Genomic DNA, 7,030 nt, shown 5'->3' with positions numbered 1-7,030 from the left:
GAGGAGATGGGGGCCAATGGGGACTCCGCGTCCCACCACTGGAGAGATGGTCAAGTGTGGGAGGCGAGTTGGTCCCTGCTTGGGAGGCTGTCAGGTTGCCTAGCAACCAGAGCTAGGGTTCCCAAAGATTTCGGAAATACTGTACTTGATTTGAATTTAATCTTAACGTTTTCTGGCAAAGCGTGCCTAGATTACAAATTGGAGCAGAATACTTCACGCAGAACTTGTATAAGTGTAAATATTTTAAATACCCAATTTGTAAATACTCAAATATTGTCTCCTTTATTCAAAACTATCTTGGCTTAAACAAAAACAAAAACAAAATACACCACCTGCTCTTGAAACAATACTTTCTAACGAAACCTAAAACAAGAGAAGTTTCAGGACTAGGTGTCAGTGAGGAGGGTGCAGAGCCTTGCCTGTGAAGGGAAGTTGATACTGAATTCAAGGATTTTTGCCAGGCCTTGCACTCCAAGGAAAGGGACTGCATTTAGCCCTTTCCCCACTATATCTTCTGAGATTGTTATGTGGTAGGTGCCAAATAAAAGGCTGTGGAAGAAGGAAGGGGCCGCATAGTTGTCTGCATAGTAAGTCCATCAAGCAAGGACTGCTTAGCTCCCTAGGAAAACCGACAGGAGCAATTCAAGCTAGAGGAAATCACTGAAACACTATTTGGGGGAATCCAAATGAGGACACTTGTGGCTTTGCAATAAACTCTGCCTCTGTCTGGTCAGAGAGAGAGAGAAGCCATAATGCTTTGCTTTGGTTGGCGACCATGAGTGAAGTTCAGAGTTGTTTGTGTCTCTCCCCATCTCACTTTCATTAACAGGAACGCTATTGATAAAGGGTCATTGGTAATTCTGTGATTCACACAATTATTGTTATGGGAGTTTTTTTAAACCACTATAGATGCTAACCTAGTAAGACACATTCTCAGTAGCAAAGTGGCAAAATGTATTGGAAATGGAACCACTGTGAAGTGGTGGCATAAGGGGAAGAGGACCATTCAGTAATGATTACCATTCCACAGTATTGCCCATGACATTCATTCTGTAATGCATATCATTTCATACCTACATTAAGTAACTAGATGATAAACTGAAAGAGAGAGACATTGCCTGATTGTGATCAACAGCAATTTGGGGTGGGGTAAGAGATTAAAATTCTTGGCATATTAGAATATGCTGAAAGGCAGTAAGGACAAACCCAAGAAAGAAGGTAAGTTTTGTTCTTAGAAAGGAATCACAAATAATTCCAACTCCAGGAGTACACAATAGGAAATGATTAGCCAGATGGTCATAAGAATGACCATCTTATACAACTGGAAATTTTCACAAGGTACAGACTGTCTTTTTGATCCAATTAATCTTCAGTTAAGCAAAGTGAGCATGGTTATTGCTTACTGGGAAGCCAAGCAATGGAGAAAGAAATGGGTTAGTAATTAGATATGGAAGATCTCAACTGAATTTTAAAAAGTAACTGGATTCTATGAAATATTAATATATAATAGATTATAACAGGCTACACAAATGTCAGCTATGGCCCATGCAATTTAGGGCAAAGTATGCATATATTTATTATACAAGGGACTGCTAGTATTTTGAGCCATGATTTCACACAATCACAGTGAAGCCAATGTCATACTTGAATGTGCATTTTGAGACATGTTAAAATATATGTTTTTATGTATTGTTTGTAAATTTAATGCCAAATATATTATTGGTCAAGCACTGTAGATGCTATACTTTAAAGGTAAAGTAAAATGTGTTCTACTGCCCCACTTTGAAAGAAAAACAAAACCTACTTAAGAGGCAGGAAGATATTACAATGATAACCTTTAGTATTATAAATTCTTCTGTTGAACATTCACTTTTTACTTACTCTATGGAGGGCTTATGTGTGACCTCTGCTGTCCAATAAGGTAAGAAACTAGCTACATGTAGCTATTGAGCACTTGAAAGGTGGCTAGCCCAAAGTGAGATGTGCTGTCAATGTAAAATACACACCAGATTTTAAAGACTTGATGAAAAAATTACCTTGTTAATAATTTTATATTGATTGCATGTTATAATGACAATATTTTAGCTATACTGAGTTAAATATTTTGTTAAAATTAAATTTATCTGTTTCTTGTGAATTTTTTTAATATGGCTATTAGAAAATGTGAAATTTTACATGTAGCTCACGTTTGTGGCTCCTTTTTGTGCTAGAAAATAGGATTGGGTAATTGGAAGATATAGACTGTCCTCAGAGTGCATAAAGAGTGGAGGAGAGGGAAGGAGAGGAAAAAAATTATAGTAAGGGACTGGGTTTCAAACTACAACCCAAAAGCAAAAAGTAAAAAGGCGCCAGTCTTTATTTTTTTGTAAGGAGTCACTGGATAATGGGAAGGAGGGGGTGGTGTGGGAGGATTCTCAAATTTGCTAATTAAAGGTATTTCTGTCTTTCTGGTTTAGACAGCCTTATTTTGCGTAAATATTCAGTCGATTTAAAATTTAATTCCCCGTTAGGGCTGTTTCTCCTCCAGTCTTCTACTTGGCAGGATGACATCTGGGTTTTTTGTTTGTTTGTTTGTTTTTTCATATGGAGTCTCCCTCTGTCACCAGGCTGGAGTGCAGTGGCGTGATCTCGGCTCACCGCAACCTCAGCCTCCTGGGTTCAAGCAATTTTCCTGCTTCAGCCTCCCAGGTAGCTGGGACTATCGGCACGTACCACCATACCCAGTTAATTTTTGTGTTTTTAGTAGAAATGAGGTTTCCATGTTGGTCAGGATGGTCTCGATCTCTTGACCTCGTGATCTGCCCACCTCGGCCTCCCAAAGTGCTGGGATTGCAGGTGTGAGCCAACGCGCCAACATCTGGGTTTTATAGAACTTACTGGGTTGATGTTATATCAGAAGAGGGGGCTCGGCCCTACATGTAGGTTTTTGTACTGGCTCTCTGCTGACCAGGCCCCTGTTTTGGCTTTCTCTATGCTGTACAATCCTAAAACGAACCACAGCTTTCATTTGATGCTCTCATCTGCCCTATTACAGCCCTCAGCTACTGGCTCACGGGGCCCCCTTTGCAGCAAAAATTTTCAATCCTGCCAACCAGAATTTCAGCTGTCTCCTGACAATTAGCAATTACAATATAGTTCAGGTGCTGTACAAAGAAACATGCCCAAAGGATAATGGAGTTCAAAGATGTATCTAATTCAGCCTGGTGGTAAAGAAAGCCTTCCCCAAGCAGATTTGTAAATCTGTATTGAACATTACAATGTGCCAGGCACTGTTCTAGGTTCAGAGACTGTCTGTGGTGAAAAAGAAAGACACAATTTCTGATTCAGTGAAGCTTAGTGATGGAAGACAGAACATTATGTAAGAAAAATAATAAATGAGCTGAGGTTTCTTCAGGTAGCGATGACCCTATGAATAAAATAATGCAGCTAATGACATAGCAGATGACTGTGGGGTGGGTATGTGCATTATGAGGTGGTTAGGAAAGATCTCTCTGAAATAGCGACACTTAAGCTGAGACTTGAAGGATGAGAAGCAGCCAGTCTGTGAAGCTCTGGGAGCAGAATGATGCAAGAGGAGGGAACAGTAAGGATGAAGTCCCTGAGACAGGAACAGGCTTGGACTGTTTGAAGAACAGGAAACAAAGATCCATGTGTCAGAGCTGAGTTTTTAAGGACTAACAGGAGTTATCTGGGTTGTGGACCAAAGGGCAGGAAGAAGAGGACAGGGATGGGAAGTCATTTTAGAGAAGGGGATCCGTACACTGCACCAAGTGGAAACTGAAACTTTAATCAGGAGTAATAAAGTGGCCAGGCACAATGGCTCATGCTTGTAATCCCAGCAGTTTTGGAGGCTGAAGGGGGAGGACTACTTTCACTGGAGACCAGGGGTTTGAGACCGGCCTGGCATGTGAGATCCCATTTCTTTAAAAAAAAAAAAAAAAAGAAAAGAAAAGAAAAGAAAGAAAAAGAAAGAAAGAAAAAAAGTAATAAAGTTGAAGCTGTGGTAACAGTGCAATCTCTCTTGTCCTAGAGTAGGTTGTAATTTTTTTTTTCTGTACCATTGGGAAATAAAGGAAATTAGTTCAATGGAGTGTTCTTCCCTCACTAGGATCCTAAGTTCCTTAGTTACCTGCTAACTTGTAAATATTTGAATAATAGCTACCATTTTATTGAGCATCTACTATTTTGTAGGTGTTGTAATAGGTGTCTTAGGAATATTACCCTACCAAGCAAACTCCAAGTAGATATCATTCCCAGTTTACAACTGAAGAACTGAGCCTCAGAGAGCTTAAGTAATTTGCCCACAGTAAATGGCAAAGCTGGGGTTCAAACCCAGATCTCTGCCAAAACTCATGCTCTTTTCACTATTCTATGTACCATAAAAAGCACAGTTGTATCCAGAGATTAGAAAGGCAAGACGGGTAGCTTCATCCGAGAGGGCTCAGAGGACGGAACTCATTTGTTTGAGGAAGTGAACATGCTCAAGGATTTAGTGCTTGCCTTTGTGGGCTCAGAAACAAACTCATATCAACCAAGCTTATGATGCTTATTATGATTTGATCAGAATGCCAATTTCAAATATGGTTACCTGGAAATATGTAATCAAGAATGTAGAGTGTCAATTCACAAACAGGTTTTAAGAAGCACTTTTTAAAGATATTCTTGACACATGCAGGTATGTTCTAAGATTAATAACATGTTCCTGTATATGGGACAAAGTACAGGGGTTCTAACTGGCGGTTTCCAGCTAGCAAACTAAATGCTACTATGCAAAAATCATTTAAAAATACTAAGTTTTTTATCCCAACCTAACCTTGCTCTCAAAACCAGAGTCACAAACTGTAGCAAATATTAAGATAAATGATAACTAAGGGGCAACATGCCAAGAACTGTCAACACTGTTACCAAAGCTGAATACTAAAGAAAAAGTGGAGGAAAAAATGGAAAGTTTGGTTGCCATTTTGAATATTGGCTTGAGGCTCAGTTTCTGAGCTGAGAAAGGGATTCTAAATCATTGCACCCACATATTGAATACTTATAGTTTAAAAAGGTAGTAAAGGCCGGGTGTGGTGGCTCACACCTATAATCCCAGCAGTTTGGGAGGCCGAGGCAGGTGGATCATTTGAGGTCAGGAGTTCGAGACCAGCCTGACCAACATGGTGAAACCCCATCTCTGCTAAAAATACAAAAATTAGCCAGGTGTGGTGGTGCATACCTGTAGTCTCAGCTACTTGGGAGGCAGAGGTTGCGGTGAGCTGAGATTGCGCCTCTGCACTTCAGGCTGGGTGACAGAGCAAGACTGTCTCAAAAAAAAAAAAAAAGTAGTAAAATGTATGTATAGTAAATATGAAAACTTTAATATTTCTTGATTTAGATGTTTGTTTCTTGGTTCTCCTAGTTTAAATGAAGAAAAACATTTATTGCTGTATTAACTTTTAGTTTTGTGGACTTTAATTCTTTAAAAGTAGAACTTTGTGTTTCATTTCTCTGCTGAACATAAGTGCTACAGAATACAAATGGTGGGTTTAGGCATGACCTGTTTTTCTTTTTTTTTTTCAGAGGGAGTCTTGCTCTGTCGGCCAGGCTGGAGTGCAGCGGCACAATCTCAGCTCACTGCAACCTCTGCCTCTTGGGTTCAGGAGATTCTCTTGCCTCAGCCTCCTGAGTAGCTGGGATTACAGGCACCTGCCATCACACCCCGCTAATTTTTTTTTTTTTTGTAAAGACGGGGTTTCCCCATGTTGGCCAGGCTGGTCTCAAACTCCTGACCTCAAGCGATCTGCCCCTTTTGGCCTCCCAAAGTGCTAGGATTACAGGCTGAGCCACTGCACCTGGCTGGCATGACCTGTTTTAGTCTGTGCAAACATGTGGCTACTTGCACTAAAGTGACAAATAGTTGTAGTGCGCCTTTGCTTTTTTTTTCTCTTGACTTCTTAGTATGTGGATCTCTTTTCTACATTCAGAGAATTCCCTGTGAACATTTCTTGATGTCTTCCTTCCACAATAAGAAGATGGGAGCAACAGATAATCACTTTCCCAGATCACCTAACAGTTGGAAAGAAAGCATATGACCTGGGTTCGGCCAGTCAGATGCATCTAAGTGGGACTTTTAATCTGAAGCGAGTGTTGGAAAGAAGCAAAGCAAGTGGACGGTTCTTTCTGACAATGGCTGCCATGGCTGCACTGCCTGTTCTCTAGGGGCAAAGGCCAAGAGACTCCCAGCAGCACCAGCTCGCCTGCACCATGGGCTCCATCTCTGAGCTCACCTGCATCTACTCAGCGCCCATTCTGCCTGATGAGGTGACCATCATGGAAGATAAAATGAATGCCACCATTAAAGTAGCTGGTGTAAATGTTGAACCTTTCTGGCCTGGCTTGTTTGCAGAGGCCCTGGACAATGTCAACATCAGGAGCCTCATATGTGATGGAGAGGCCGGTGGACCTGTTCCAGCACCTGGTGCTGCCCCAACAGGAGGTCCTGCTCCCTCCAGCACTGCAGCTCAAGCTGAAGAGTAGGAAGTGGAACCAAAGAAAGAAGAATCCGAGGAGTCTGATGATGCATGGGCTTTGGTCTTTTTGGACTAAACCTCTTTTGTAACATGCTCAATAAAATAGCCAGACTCTCAGAACAGACACACACACACACACACACACACACACACACACACACACAATTTGTTCTTTCATAACCCATATGGGCACTGGGAGATTACGAACATGGAATTTTAACTGATACGTGTTATCATCCAACTCTGCCTGTATCTTTTTTTAATCCATCCTTGTGAAATCCAGAAAAGTAATATGAAAATGGCATGGACCTTGGTGAAGGGGGTGGCACATGGAGAACATCACTGTCAATACTCCTGGCTTCTCCATACCCACTTACTCCCTCCTCCTCCAAGAGGAAAGACTGATTTATCTAATTTAAGGGTTGGAAGAAGAAACCGGGAAGTTGTGGCCCAGCTGGTTCCCCTCTCTCTTGGGAGCCACCTCCAGCCTGCATGAGCTCTGTTGCCCTTACCATGTAGTA

At 41.3% G+C, this 7,030-nt stretch overlaps 1 pseudogene; it reads left to right on the top strand.

The window, feature by feature from the left end:
- The first annotated feature begins 6,131 nt into the window (after positions 1 to 6,131).
- LOC101040108 (large ribosomal subunit protein P1 pseudogene) lies at positions 6,132 to 6,714 on the top strand (annotated as a pseudogene).
- Positions 6,715 to 7,030: the final 316 nt, after the last annotated feature.

The sequence above is a fragment of the Saimiri boliviensis genome, chromosome 1 (assembly GCF_048565385.1).
Source record: "Saimiri boliviensis isolate mSaiBol1 chromosome 1, mSaiBol1.pri, whole genome shotgun sequence".
Lineage (NCBI taxonomy): Eukaryota > Metazoa > Chordata > Mammalia > Primates > Cebidae > Saimiri > Saimiri boliviensis.
Note: the sequence above shows the minus strand (reverse complement) of the source record. Positions and strands in the feature narration are given on the sequence as shown.